At 40.4% G+C, this 16,111-nt stretch overlaps 1 non-coding gene and 1 pseudogene across 1 annotated transcript; one reads left to right on the top strand and one right to left on the bottom strand.

Annotated features, from left to right (window-relative positions):
- LOC125821685 (uncharacterized) overlaps nucleotides 1-15,762 on the bottom strand; it is a 51,821-nt pseudogene extending 36,059 nt beyond the window's left edge.
- LOC125821718 (small nucleolar RNA R71) lies at nucleotides 2,185-2,291 on the top strand. The gene has a single exon (XR_007442606.1). It is a non-coding gene; the product is annotated as a small nucleolar RNA R71 (small nucleolar RNA).
- Nucleotides 15,763-16,111: the final 349 nt, after the last annotated feature.

Below are 16,111 nucleotides of genomic sequence, written 5' to 3'. Positions count from 1 at the left end.
AAAAGGTACTTGCCAAGCTCAAGTATTTGGATTTCAATATTGACAAAACTCCAATAAATGTGAGCTTTGTACTTCAAAGAATGAAGTCAAAAGTGACTTACAATTGAATTATGCTAGAGTATTGAGAAGTATGATATATATCATGAAGTGTGCGCAATCAGATATAACTTATGTTATTAGTAAACTGAGTCGGTTCACAAGTAATCTAAATCGAACTCATTGAATGACAATGAAAAGAGTTTTGGAGCATTTAAAACATACTTAAAGCTATTGCTATCATTATAAATAATATTTAATAGTATTTGAAGAATATAGTGATGCAAATTGAATTACCAGGTCAAATGAAGTGAAATTCACGAGTGGGTATGTACTTACTATTGGTGGAGGAGCAGTCTCTTGGAAATCATCCAAACAGAAATATATTGCTCTCTCTACTATGAAATCTGAGTTTATTACTCTAAATAAGGTTGGTGAAGAAGTTGAAAGACTACGAAATTTCTTGAAAGTTTTTGGCCCAAACCTTTAGCTCCAGTATGCGTAGACTGTGAGAGTTAATTTGCAATAGGTAGGGCATGATGCATGATGTATAACAGAAAGTCTCGTCATATATGACGTAGACATAATATCGTTAGAGAACTACTCTCTAGTGGAATTATCCTAATTGACTATGTAAAGTCAAAGGATAATGTGTCAGATCCACTTACAAAATGCCTAACTAGAGAGTGAGTTGATAGGTTATCCAAGGGAATGGGACTACGGCCGAGGAAAAGTCATTGTAAAAGACAATAGATCCCAAGATTAGGTTCAAGAAGATCAGAAAAAGTCATTGATGACGGTTCAACATTGTCAAAATATTTTTTATGGTCCATTCTCATGATAAGACAATGTTAAGTAACAAGGATAAAGACATTAGTACTTTTTGATGGTTTCAACGTTTGATACAAGGTATATAAAATGGTGTATCTATGGGATAACACATTTAGAAATCACCTATGTAAGTGTGATGTGTAAGCCGCTTCAAGGTGAATTTCATAAGGCTAGTTCTCTACGCACTTATAAACCAAGACGTGTTCATGGCTGAAACGAACAAAACAATGAGAACCAAAAACAGTACAGGGGTTGATTGTATGACTTATGTTGTCTAGGTATACCAAAGCTCAACGGTTCAAAGATATCAAATCTATCGATTAATCGAGTATATCTGATATATGTTCGCTATGGAAAGTTCAAAGGGAAACCCATTTATTAAGATGCAACCAATCCTTACTTATGAATCACACAGTTTTTCATGCATACGTTTTAACAATAGTCATTCCCTATTCATGTGGGGGATTTTTGGGTTTTAAAGGTGTGAAGAGGAAATGATGGGTTGTGACTTTGCCGAAGGATTGTGACCTTCATGAAAGGTTGTGTATTTTCTAAAGGATTGTGACCGTTTGAAAGGTTGTGCCTTTTCCAATGGGTTGTGACCTTTCTGAAAGGTTGCCTTTTTCTCCAAAGAGTTGTGACCTTTACCCTTTGTTGTCTATAAATATAGTGGTTTTCTCTCATTTTTGTGCATTGAATCCTTCCCTTTTTCTGCATACATTTCTTACAAATCAAAATCAATCGATCATGTCTGTATGTGTGATTCGTTACTGTCATTTTGGGTTCGTTGAAATTATCAAAGTTTGAGGTACCTCTACTTCTTTAATGGTTAATCTGTTTTATCTTAGGAGAAATGAATCTACAACCTCGGGTACTTGAGGGGGTTAAATTTCTTAAGGATACACAGTGGGTTATGTGAACTCAGATAGCTCTTTGTTTTTTTCTTTTCATCTTTTATTATTTTTTGTTTGCTAGTCTGAATACAGGAGATAACAGTTGTTCCTGAAATTTTGGTTTTGTGTGCCTCTACTTGCGTTTCCCACAAAATCTATGAATTATGGGTTAGTTCCACACATCGCTGCAATTTGTGCTTGTATACTAGTCATCTCATCAACCTCCAACATCCTTATTTCCTTTACTGCATCGTTATTGGACTCACTGGTCCACTAAGGATTACTAGTCGCCAACCTAATTTAGAGTATCAACAACTCATCATTTTCTTTTTCTTGTGCTTGTCCACCTGCAACTAAATCAAGAAATTGCATAGAATGAATATCTAAACTCTTTACAAACGTATGTGCTTGAAATTCCTAGGTCTGGTGATGATGGGGACAATTCAGCAATAACATTTTAAATCGATCCCATGCTTGGGGCAATCCTTCACCTTCCTTCTACCTAAAATCCAAGATCTCACTCCTCAATTTAGTTGTCTTCCCAGATGAAGAGAACCTTGGAAGAAACTTTTTCACCAAACCAGCTCATGATGTGATAGAGTTGGTAGATTCAACTGTAAGCCACCTCTTGGCTTCTCCTAACAGACAGAACAGAAACAGGAAGAGTCTCACATTCCGATAGACATCCTATGTGATGTAACTATTTGCGATCTCTAAGAAATTCTAGAGATGAGCTTGTGGGTCCTCATGTGGTAAGCATGTGTACTGTTCCTCTATGTGCAATAATTTCACCATATTCTACTTCATCTCTCATCTTCTAGTAATGTTAAGTCTTACGATATTAGAGTTTACATTTTCTACTAGTGGGACTGCCACTTCAGGTGTTGTGATTGGGAATTGTGGTTGAGCTGCCATTACTGTAAGTGGTGGGTTGCGTTGCACATGCAACAAGGCTTTCTCCTTCAAGTCTTCAACCTCTCATAAAGAAACATTTTGGGTTTCGGTTGGAATGGAGTTTGGTTTCCTTCAACTTCAGAGGGGTTTGCTTCGCTATCAAAGTTTTGCATAAAACTTGCCATCTACAACCACAAGAGCTAAGATCACTTTGATAACCCCTGTAAAAATAAAAATAACAAAAAGTATCTCAAACTTTTCAATACTTTAAGTCCCTTGCAACGACGCTAAAACCTTGTTGTCTCCCAACAACACATGTAAGTGTACGTGGTCGTCAAGTAATAAAGTGATTATAAGCAATCAGGTGTATCGATTCCATGGGGACTAAATAGCTGACAAGTAGTTGATTTATTCCAATATATTTGTAGTAACAAGTGTTGTCCAATTCAGAGAGTTTGATTGGTTTGTTTTGTCATGCCCCAAACTCTAGGGGTGCAACCGGCTCCTAATGCTAAAACTCAAGACCGAGCCGACCCTACTGAACTATCTGCTACTAGCGCATGGCAGCCACACATAATCAAGAAAACAAACAAGTATATCTCGACTTAAAACTAAGCCCACGGTCGGCAAGAACCCTGTCAACTGATCTATGATCATATAAATAAATAGCCAACTAGCACAGAAGTCCTAATTGGGTAGTCAAGGCCACCATGATATCTAAACCAAAACTAAAAGAAGATATATATCATTACAATACATCAAACAACTCACAAGCTTCAGCAAACCAACAACATAGGCCAGTATGGCCATAACATAGCTATACACCCCACACACTAATCTGCAAGCCTCTAAGAGTATTAAAGATTAGAGGGACAGGGCCCCAGCCTACCCATAAAGATATATACAACAAAAGGTAACAAACCTCCCAACTCTGGCAGCTCTGAAGGAAAGGGCAAGCCAACCGGATAAAAGTCAATTCTGCTGCTGAGGAGGTCTACTCGGTCGTCTGTCAGAACCTGCATGCATGAATGCAGCCCCCCAAAGTCAATGGGGCATCATTACAAAATAATGTACGGTGTATGAAGGGTAATAGACTATGAGGAAGTAATAAAAACAACAACCTACCCAAGCCCCCATAAGCTCGGCAGGTACAAACAGCACACAAGACCACCTACTCAGGTCCCCATAAGCCCGGAAGGTGCCAATCAACCTATATACTCCTCTCGGTAGTCCCCTAGAGCCGTAGGTAGTCACATAGCCCTCTTAGGCATTAATATATCCTCGTAGGTAGCACATAGCTCTCTTAGGCATCAACATAGCTTATAGACAACTCATAGCCCTCATAAGCAACAACATGGCCCTATAGGATGCACATAGTCTTCTTAGGCGTCAATATAGCCCTGTAGACAACTCATATCCCTTCTACGCATCAATGTAGCCCCATAGTCAACTCATAGTCCTTTTAGGCATCCATATAACCCTGTAGGCAGAACATAGCCCTTCTAGGTATAGATCACATTCCTGCACCTAACCACAATAGCCCCAAGGGAAACAATAACAATCCAATAGCTAAAAGCGAGCAATTTAGTTATAAGCAACCTATACAAATAGCCTCTAAGTTGTGTCCAACACAGGGACACTACTAACTGAATAAGAATCCCGATAAGGGAGGATTTTATCAACTCGAGCAGCCAACACTCAACAATAATGGCTATAAGTGTAACAAGGATAACAAACCAATTACATTGCTCCAAAGCTTTAAGGAAACATGTCGTAAGTAGGGAATAGCCTTAACATACATTTCCAATGAACGCTCGAAAGGCCGTAGTTCCTTCACGAAAGTTGTTCCTTAAGTCCTAAGCTTTGCAAATACTATATATACACAACTGGTACGCACTTATAAACAGTTCATAATTAATCTTAAATCGGTAGATTTGCCATATTGCCCCAACTTGCCCAAACGTTCGTAGAAATTCATAAAAACAACCATAAAATGGTCCCAAAATGATTACCTTAGTTAACCAAGTGTAAACCTTGAAGTAACACCAATAACTACAAATTTATATCTTCAAAACTAGCTCCAAATACAGCTTATAGAAGGGAAAAATGATTGCCACGTGTAGGGATCACGTTTCTAGGCACGGGGACAATGTTTAATGGTAGAAATTGTCAAAAACTAACCTTCATGATGCTAGAAATCCATAGGAACTCTCTCTTAAGCTTTCTCTCTGGTTTGGAACTGAAATGGAAAGTTTTCATGGCTTAAAACGTTAAATAAGCCGACATACCATAACTTTGACCCAACCGGGATCCGACCTGGATTCTGTCCCGGCAGTCCCTAGTAAAACCCTCATAACTTTTTTTTCTGATGTTGGTTTGGTACGGGGTTTTGTGCGTTGCAAACTAGACTCGTAGGCCTTCGATTTAATGGGTGATAGGCCTTCTAACTCTTTATATATTGGGAGATAACATCTAAGACATTTGACCCAAATTTTAGACAAATCTTTAAAAAGGAACTTACGATAACTTTCGCCAACTTTATTTTGCCACTTAACTTCAAAACTTGAGTTACAATCCTTGAACACTTAAAATATGACATACCACATCATTTTTAATTTATTACTCACCCTCCTTGTCTTTCCATGAAGATATGAGTTAATTTAGATGTTTTGGAAAGTCGGGGTGTTACATCCTTCCCCTCTTAGAAACATTTGTTCTCGAATGAAAAAAAAATCTAAGTCACGCGGTTAAGTTTGTCACTATCTAGGAACCTAAAATGCAAAAAGTATAACCTAGGTGTCTCACATGACGACTTAAATTGCTGAGCACTATAGCTCCGCAATAACAGTGCGAGCAAATATACAATGACAACAACAATAATAATAAGCAACAATATAAAAAAAATCAGATAGGTATCTTACCTCACTGCACCAATATAAACTGTTATGCCATCACCCTTGGATATGAAACAAGTGAGGATATTTGGACCTCATGCCATCCTTAGCTTCCCAGGTCACCTCTTCTCTATTCTTGTTTCTCCACAATACTTTAACCGAAGCCACCTCTTTGGTTCTCAATTTACGGACCTGCCGATCTAATATGGCAATTGGAGTTTCCTCGGTGATCTGAACATCCTCAACTGGGACAACCCGAGAAGGGTCTCCTACGCACTTTTGTAGCATAGATACATGAAAAACTGGATGAACAGATTCTAGCCCCGAAGGGAATTCTAACTCATAAGCCACTCATCCTACCCTCCGAAGGATCCCGTATGGCCCAATGAATCTTGAACTAAGCTTGCCTTTTTTGCCAATTCTCATAACCTCCTTCATAGGCGAGACTTTTAAGAATACCCAGTCATCAATGCAAAACTCTAAGTCCCTTCGTCACACATCTCAGTATGACTTCTATCGGCTTTGAGCTGTTAGCAACCTCTCTAGTATGAGCTTGACCTGCTCTACTGTCTGTTGTACTAAGTCGGGTCCAATCAACCCTAACTCACCTACCTCGAACCATCCGGTGGGAGATCTATATTTTTGCCCATACAAAGCCTCATAAGGTGTCATCCCGATGTTGGAATGATAACTATTATTGTATGTGAACTCTATAATAGGTAAGTGGTCATCCCAACTCCCCTTGAAGTTTAGCGTACACGCCCGTAGCATATCCTCAAGTGTCAAAATTATGCGCTCAGCCTGGCCATCTGTCTGAGGGTGAAAGGTTGCACTAAGATTAACATGTGTCCCCAGTCCTTTCTGGAAGGAATTCCAGAAGTTGGCGGTGAATTGTGCTCCTCTATCAGAGATAATAGAACTGGACACCGTGTAGCCTAACAATCTCCCTAATATAGAGCCCTACATAGTCTTCGGCCGTAAAAATAGCCCTAACTAGTAAGAAGTGGGCGAATTTTGTTAGTCTATCAACAATTACCCAAATAGAGTTAAACTTGCGATGCGATTGCGGTAACCTTGTAATAAAATCCATATTAATTGCTTCCCACTTCCACAAAGGAATGACTATCTCCTGAACTAGCCCAGCGGGCTTTTGGTGCTCAACCTTCACCTGTTGGCAGTTAGGACAATGTACCACAAACTCAGCAACGTCCTTCTTCATCCCGTGCCACCAACAGATCTCTTTAATATCATGGTACATCTTCGTCGAACCAGGGTGAATAAAATAACGGGAATGATGTGCCTCTTCCATAATTCGATGCGGAAGCCCTACAACATTAGGAACACACAATCGACCATTATATCTAAGGACTCCATCTCTTGCTATATCAAATGCTAAAGTCTGTTGATTTTGAGCCTTGGCTTTGAGCTGCTCTAAGCTAGGATCCTCTTGTTGCCGTGATTTTACTTCTACAACTAGAGATGATACGGCTGTGTCCTGAATTGTTACCCCACTATCTTCTGCCTTTAACAATCTGATTCCCAAGTTAGCTAATTGATGAAGCTCTCGCGCTAGCCCACGCTTCTCAACACCTAAATATGATAAACTACCCATAGACCTTCACTGAGGGCATCAGCTACCACATTCGCCTTTCCTGGATGATATGAAATGTCCACATTGTAATCTTTCAGTAATTCAAGCCATCGATGTTGTCAAAGATTTAAATCCTTTTGTCTAAAGATATATTAAAGGCTTTTATGATCTGTGAAGATGTCAACATGAACGCCATACAAATAGTGTCTCCAGATCTTTAGCGCATGCACAACTGCAGCCAACTCTAAATCGTGGGTCGGATAGTTCTTCTTATGCTTTCTCAACTGCCTTGAAGCATATGCGATAACCTTACCATGTCGCATTAGAACACATCCCAACCCAACACCAGAAGCATCACAATACATCGCATAGCCTTCTGAACCGTCTGGCAATGCAAGAACTAGTGTTGATGTCAACCTGTCCTTCAGCTCCTGGAAACTATGCTCGCAAGCCTTAGTCCACTGGAACTGAGCTACTTTTTGAGTCAGCTTCATTAATGGGGCTAAGATTGAAGAAAACCCCTCTACAAACCTTCTGTAGTACCCAACTAACCCTAAGAAACTACGAACCTTAGTCGGAGTCATGGGTCTGGGCCAAGTCTTTACGGCCTCAATCTTTTGTGTCTCAACCGCAATGTCTGCATCTGATACAATATGGCCTAAGAAAGCTACAGAGTCTAACCAGAACTCACACTTAGAAAACATTGCATAAAGTTCTTGGTCTTGAAAAACTTGAAGGACTGCTCGCAGGTGATTTTCATGCTCATCTTTTGAACGTGAATACACCAAAATAACATCTATAAATATAATCACAAACAAGTCTAGATAAGGCCTGAATATACTATTCATCAGGTCCATGAACAGAGCTAGGGCATTAGTTAATCCAAAAGACATTACCAAGAACTCAAAGTGTCCATATCTAGTTCTAAAAGCTGTCTTTGGAACGTCTTTCTCCCGAACTCGTATCTGGTGGTACCCTAATCTTAAATCAATCTTTGAGAAACACTTAGCACCTTGTAATTGATCAAACAAGTAATCTATCCTCGAAAGGGGATACTTATTCTTTATGGTTGCCTTATTCAACTGTCGGTAATCGATACACATTCTAAGTGAGCCATTTTTCTTCCTTACGAACAATACTGGTGAACCTTATGGTGAAGCACTAGGTCTAATAAAGCCTTTATCCAGCAAGTCTTTCAGCTGATCCTTCAACTCCTTTAGCTCAGCATGAGCCATTCTATAAGGAGGGATAGATATGGGTTGTGTACTTGGTAGCATATCGATAGCAAAATCAATTTCCCGTTCTAGAGGTATACCAGGGAGCTCGTCTGGAAATACATCTAGAAACTCATTAACTACCGGAATAGACTGAAGAGTTGGTGGTTCTGCATCTATATCATGAACGTGAACAAGATAATAAATACAACCCTTGGTAATTATCCTCCTCGCCTTAAGATAGGAAATAAACTTACCTTTCAGCGTTGTTGTATTGCCTTTCCATTCCCGAGCTACCTCTCCTGGAAAGTGGAATCTAACAATCTTTGTCTAGCCCTCAACATTAGCATAACAAGACGCTAACCAGTCCATACCCATAATAATGTCAAAATCGACCATCTCTAACTCTACGAGATCTACAGAGGTCTGACGATCGATAATATCTACCGTACAACCTCGATAGACTCTCCTGGCAATAATAGACTCACCAACTACTGTAGATACAATAAAGGGTTGATCTAATGACTCTACTACTATACATAACTTCCCCGCAATAAATGGAGTAACATAAAACAAAGTAGATCCAGGATCTATCAAAGAATAAACACAATGGGAGCAAATAATCAATGTACCTGTCATAACATCTGGTAATGACTCTGAGTCCTGTCAGCCAGTTAATGAATATGTACGGTTCTTCCCACTACCAGAAATAGATGATCCCTCTCTGCCTCCACCTCTACCTCTACCTCTACGTGCTGAAGTCTGGGGTCCACTCTAACATATGGTAGGGCAGTTTCTCCACTCATGCCCTTCCTGTCCACAAGAATAACAACCCGTGGAACCCTTTCTACACTTCCCAAAATATATCCTACCGCAAGTAGCGCAATGCGGTAGGGCTATCCTAGCCTAGTCTGAACCCCTCTGCTGCTGCGAGCCTGATGTTTGTGAATCCTCACCTGGGCCTGACTGTTCCTGACGATCAAATCTACTACCCTGGAACTATTGTGGTGGAGGTCTAGGTAGCCTAATAGAATATCGAGGTCTGGGACCACTCTGAAAATCTCCATGTGAACCAGCGGGCCTATCCCTCTTTTGTCTCTCTCTCTCGACCCTCTCACTCATATACTGTAAATGTCGGTGATCCTCTATACCTTGTGTACATGCCTGAATTCGTGAGATATCCATATTATCATTTAGTGCAGCAGTAGAACAAGCATCGATATAGTGTAAGTTGAGCCCTCCCACAAATATACGCACCCTATCAGGCATCGTATCAACAAATGCTGGTGCATATCTAGCCAATGAATCAAATCTCAGCCCATACTCTCGAACACTCATGCTGCCCTGTCGGAGGTTCAGAAACTGGTCCATCCGGCCATCCATAATCTCTCGAGGCAAATAGTGATCTATGAAAGCTTCTGTAAAGCTATCCCAAATGGGTAGGGATGCATCTTTTCCCCTAGATCTCTCCCAACTCTCGTACCACAATACTACAATATCGCACATTCAAAATACTTCTAACTCAACTTACTCAGTCGTTGAGGCATGCATGACTCTAAAGATCCTGTGAAACTGATCAATAAAGTGTTGAAGGTCTCCTCTGCGATCTATCCTTGTAAACTGTGAAGGATTCAAGGCAATAAATTCATGAACTCTCGTACTTTCGGGCCCTTCAGAAGGTCCGGCAACATCAGGCACAATTGGTTGGCACTATGCAACTACAAACTGTGCTAACATACATACTGCACTCTTGAAATCCTGATCAGATGGAATAGGAAGAATTAGAGGTGGTATTGTTGGTGGAGCCGGAAGTCCTGTAGCCCTCGGAGGCTCCTGAGGTGGTGGAGAAGCTATAGGGGGCTGAGAAGATGTCTCCCCTTGGGTCTCACAATAGGCTACCTCCACTTGGCTCTAATACCAAGTTTGTCACGCCCCAAACTCGAGGGGCGCAACTGGCTCCTAATGCCAAAACTTAGGCCTGAGCCGACCCTGCTGAACCATTTGCTATTAGCACATGGCAGCCACACACAATCAAGAAAATAAACAAGTTTATCTTGGCTTAAAACTAAGTCATCGGCCGGCAAGGCCCCTGTCAACTGATCTATAAAAGAAACAGCTACTCCGAGGAGATCATATAAATAAATAGCGAACTAGCACAAAAATCCTAATTGGGCCGTCGGGCCACCATGATATCTATACCAAAACTAAAAGCAGGTATATATCATTACAATACATCAAACAACTCACAAGCTTCAACAAACCAACAACATAGGCCAGTATGGCCATAACGTAGATATACACCCCACACACTGGTCTGCAAGCCTCTAAGAGTAGTAAAGATTAGCGGGAAAGGAACCCATCCTACCCATAAAGATATATACAACAAATGGTAACAAACCTCCCAACTCTGGCAGCTCCGAAGGAAAAGGCAAGCCAACCGGATAAAAGTCAATCTTATTGCTGAGGAGGTCTACTCGGTCGTCTGTCAGGACCTTCATGCAAGAATGTAGCTCCCCCAAGACAATGGGGCGTCAGTACAAAATAATGTACAGAGTATGAAAGGCAATAGACTATGAGGAAGTATCCTAATATACTGGACTAATATGATAAATAAATCAAGGATAAGATAAGTGTACTGACCTGCCCTAAATCTAAACTTATCAAAAATAATAAAACAACAACCTACCCAAACCCTCATAAGATCGGCATGTATAAACAGCACACAAAACCACATACTCAGGCCCCCATAAGCCCGAAAAGAGCCAATCAGACTATATACCCCTATTGGTAGTCCCCTAGCCCCGTGGGCAGTCACATAGCCCTCTTAGGCATTAATATAGCCCCGTACGTACCACATAGCTCTCTTAGGCATCAACATAGCCTATAGATAACGCATAGCCCTCTTAGGCAACAACAAGGCCCTGTAGGAAGCACATACCCTTCTTAGGCGTCAATATAGCCCAGTAGGCAACTTATAGCCCTTCTAGGCATCAATATAGCCCCATAGGCAACTCATACTTCTTTTAGGCATCCATATAACCCTGTAGGAAGAACATACCCCTTCTAGGCATAGATCACATTCCTGCAGCTAATTACAATAGCCCCAAGGGCAACAATAACAATTCAATCGCTAAAAGATAGCAATTTAGTTATAAGAAACCTATACAAATAGCCTCTAAGTCGTGTACAACATGGGGACGCTACTAACTGAATAAGAATCCCGATAAGGGAGGAGTATATCAACTCGAGCAGCCAACAATCAACAATAATGGCTACAAGTGTAACAAGGATAACAACCCAATTACATTGCTCCTAAGCTTTAAGGAAACATGTCGTAAGGAATAACCTTAACATACCTTTCCAATGAACGCTCAAAAGACCCTAGTTCCTTCACGAAAGTTGTTCCTTATGTCTTAAGCTTCGCAAATACTATATATACACAGTTGGTACGCACCTATAAACAGTTCATAATTAATCTTGAATCGGAAGATTTGCCATATTGCCCCAACTTATCGAAACGTCCGTAGAAATTCATAAAAACAACTATAAAAGGGTCCCGAAAGGATTACGTTAGTTAACCAAGTGTAAAACTTGAAGAAACACCAATAACTACAAATTTATATCTTCAAAAACCAGCTCCAAACGCAGCTAATAGAAGGGAAAAATGATTGCCACGTGTAGGGATTACGTTTCTAGCCACGGGGACAATGTTTAATGGTAGAAATTGTCAAAAACTAACCTTCATCATGCTAGAAATCCATAGGAATTCTCCCTTAAACTTTATCTCTGGTTTGGAACTGAAATGGATGTTTTCATGGCTTAAAACGTAAAAATAAGCCGACATACCATATTTTTTATCCGACCTGGATTCTCCTCCGGCAGTCCCTAGTAAAACCCTCATAACTTTTTTCTCTTATGTCGATTTGATACAGGGTTTTGTGCGTTGAAAATTAGACTTGTAGGCCTTCGATTTAATGGGTGATAGGCCTTCTAACTCTTTATATGTTGGGAGAAAACATCCAAGACATTTGACCCAAATTTTAGACAAATCTTTAAAAAGGAACTTACGATAACTTTTGCCAACTTTATTTTGCCACTTATTTAACTTCAAAACTTGATATACAACCCTTGAACACTTAAAATATGACATACCACATCATTTTTAATTTATTACTCACCTTCCTTGTCTTTCCACGAAGATACGAGTTAATTTAGACGTTTTGGAAAGTCGGCGTGTTACATGTTTATACTACACTACTTGTTATAACTAAAACAAGACAAGTAAATACGATTAATATCATAGAGGTTGTTCATAGAGAAGCTAATACATAGGGCTATGACAATTGCGTAATCTCTTCATATTTATATACGATTGTGATGCTAATTTCTATAATTTCGCTGACTCGCAAGGTTGATATTATATTCATGGTCTCTCGAGCCTCTAACTGTCTTCCTATTACCTATATTGTTAAGTGATTATGGCCATAACTAATCTGAATGCATTTATATCTCATGTATGGGAGCCAATTAGGATAAACTATCCTAGTTGCAAAACTGTTACCAGAACGCATCCTACTCCACTTAATCTAGTTCTATCTCTAACTTTCCTCTCTCTAGTTCCATTAGAGATTATCAATTTATCATATAAGTATAATACCAAGAGAACAAAACATATGGTAGAAAATCACAATAACAACTATATATTAAAATACAAAGTTCATACTTTGGCCACAAGTCATGACGCTAGAGAGAGGGCTTTAGCCACTCAAATCTGATTGTGGAGTTTAGATACCCTTAATCATATTAACACAATTCATTGTTTTAGATGAAAGAATTATGAACTTATGTAGTTGAGAAAAATAAACGCAGAAATTCAACTCAAATTTCAAACAAAATCTTCAAAACGAATCTTTGGAAATCAAGACTTGCTCGGGTAGCAAAATTAGTTCCCAAGTCACAAAGTAAAACAAAAGTAATAAAGTCTAACCCCCAAAAGAAAGGTTTGCATACCTTATTTATAGAAAAACAAGTCCTAAATTAAAAGGGAAACAAATTAAGGAAAGTGTGTTCAGGCACGCGTCTTCATTCCACGAGACTGACTCACGGACCGTCACTGGATCTACGGTCCGTGAGTCCCTTCCGTCAGCCACGGCTTAAAAAATATTTCAGCCTCCAAAAATCAGCTTCTCTGAAGCAAACTACGGACTTGCAGTACGGACCGTAGATTGATCTCCGGTCCGTCAATCCCCTTCCGTAGCTCCATATTTGGAATCTTCACAAATCAGGTATTGGAACCCTCGCAGTATCAATCTACGGATCAACAGTACGGCCAATGTCCACCGTGGTTCCACACTCTGTCAGATTTCCCTGATTTGCCTTGCCTGTTGATTTACGGCCATCACCTATGGAGATTCACTGGACCTATGGTCCATAGATCATCTCCGTAGGTGCCCTTTCTGCAGTTATTCAGCTGTCCCTTTACTTTCGCGCCTGAACGCCTTTCCTGCAAAACATGATAAAAACACATAAAAACCAACCCAAAAAGGCCCTAGATACACACAACTTGTAAGTGAAATGTATTAGAAATACCGTAAACTCACGGTATATCAACACCCTCAACTTAAATTCGTTGTTTGTCCTCAAGCAACACACTAAGACTCAAAATGACACTTGTATAGAAGCAAGCATTTCACACACAAGCAATCACATGGCTTTCTACCCCACTCTCTTTGTGGGTACAAAATTTGTTCTCTTAGACTCGATAAGCTAATTCATGCGGATCAAACCATGACAACGATTGACCAACCAACACACAACATGCATTGTTTCACTATCACCAAGGTGCCAACTCTCCGACAATGAACTAAGTGCCCTTCAAACGAAATTCCTTTTCTTTCGCACAATGACTTACGAATTTTAGTACAAGGATTCATTCAACACTCACACTCAGAAATAACTTCAAGTACAGTTAGTGCTTAGTACCATAGGCTTTCCCTTATTTTCACTGCTTAGACTCTCCAAACTAGACTCTAGGATCAGTATAGGACTTTCTTGGCTTGTAACGTAGGCTCAGGGTCAGGTGTGGTACATTTGGGTACTTCTTAGTGACTTTCTGCCCTCATTGACATTACACTAGGCTTTCAACCTCTTTTTGCCCTATTTTTGTCATCCTACCGTTTTACCTTTCTTTCCCTTGATTTCCTTCAACCACGGATGTGACTTTAGACTTTGCAGCTCTTTTTACTTTTATTTTATTTTTCTTTTAGCTTTCGACAAGTCACACTTTTTCAACATCAAACTCTTTTCATACCCATTTTCTTTTGGTTTCCTCTTTCATAGCCACCCTCAACTTATAGATTTTCCATTGGTTGAGGTGCACAATACCCGATGTCGGGTCAGGGCCACGATTGAAGTTACTTTTTTTTTACATTAGCCACCCTCAACTTAGGCTATTGGCCTAGTCGAGGTGCACATGTCCAAGGAGGGACCGGGGCCAACATAGTCGATTATAGGAAGGTGAGTTCGGGGTTTCGAAAGAAATCGTATTATTTTAGGCTCAATGTATTTGAATCAACGGGAGCATTTGTTTCATTTGGTCGGATCCTTCTTTCAGGCAATTTGCTGACTTATCAGAACAATGGCCTATGATCACTTCCTAACCTCTAGATTGTTGAGTCTTAGCGGGACTAATCGGGCAAGTTCTAGTTTTGCACAAAAACTGTTTGAACACTCAACTATTTTCACACACTCTTGACACATAGTTTCATTATCAAATTATCAAATTACCCAGTTCAAGTTTCAGCTCAAGTCATGCCATCAAGTTGATTCATTATCATGTCATACACAGAGCCAACACATTCAGCTAATCGTAGCCTACAAATTCTAGCACACATCACAAAATCTGATAGGTATCATTTTTTTAAGCCATCATGCTTTTTTTCTATTTCATGCTTCTACTCATACGATCCTAACACATGCCGGTTCAACATAAATTAAACATTCTCTTGGGGAAAGAGAACATAGGCAAGAAAACCCCACGAGAGGATCTACGAGTTGGGTTACTCAGACTTCACCCTATCACTCACAATCCATTTACCCCACCCCCAACAAAAATAGATGTGATTGTCCCCAATGCATACAAAAGCAGAAAAAAATGGATTGGGTGAAGAAAACCTGTGGCGCATAGCCCTGGCGAATCATCAACAGGCAGGTGGGTCCAATTTCCCAGAGCCCGCTGGAACAATAGTTGGGTCACCCTTAGTAGTGCCCACATCATCCATCATAGCACCCTCAATAGTGCCCTGTATCACTCTCACCGCACCAGCAGTGGTGCTCACAACGTCCCTCACAATAAGCGGGACCTCTATAATTGGGGCAGAACTCGATGCCCCTGCAATACTCTCATGCATCCTCCGCTGGCGCAACTCCTCATATAAAATTGAGGCCTTCCTAGCCTCTTTTTCCTGCCTACGCTATCTCTTTTGAGCTTTTTCCTCCTCAGTGTGACTAGAACGGTGCCTCTTACCTTTGGTATGTGTAGGCGCAGACTCCTCCTCGGCGGTCCCACTGAATAAAGCATCCAGCACCGCATAATCAGCCAGTGAAGTAGGTGCAGCCTGAGGCTCAACTGTAGGGGTGGCAAGAATGGCATCAACGTTGGCCCGAAGACTGGCTAATTCAGCCTGAAAAAAGGATAGGTTTATGGTCGGGGCTGGTCACTCGAGATCTAGTAATTCAAAAGCATCAAGACGCCTATTA

Source organism: Solanum verrucosum, unplaced genomic scaffold (assembly GCF_900185275.1).
Source record: "Solanum verrucosum unplaced genomic scaffold, falcon-dt-bn FXZP01000213.1, whole genome shotgun sequence".
NCBI lineage: Eukaryota > Viridiplantae > Streptophyta > Magnoliopsida > Solanales > Solanaceae > Solanum > Solanum verrucosum.
The sequence above is the reverse complement of the archived record's forward strand: the minus strand, read 5'-3'. Positions and strand labels throughout refer to the sequence as shown.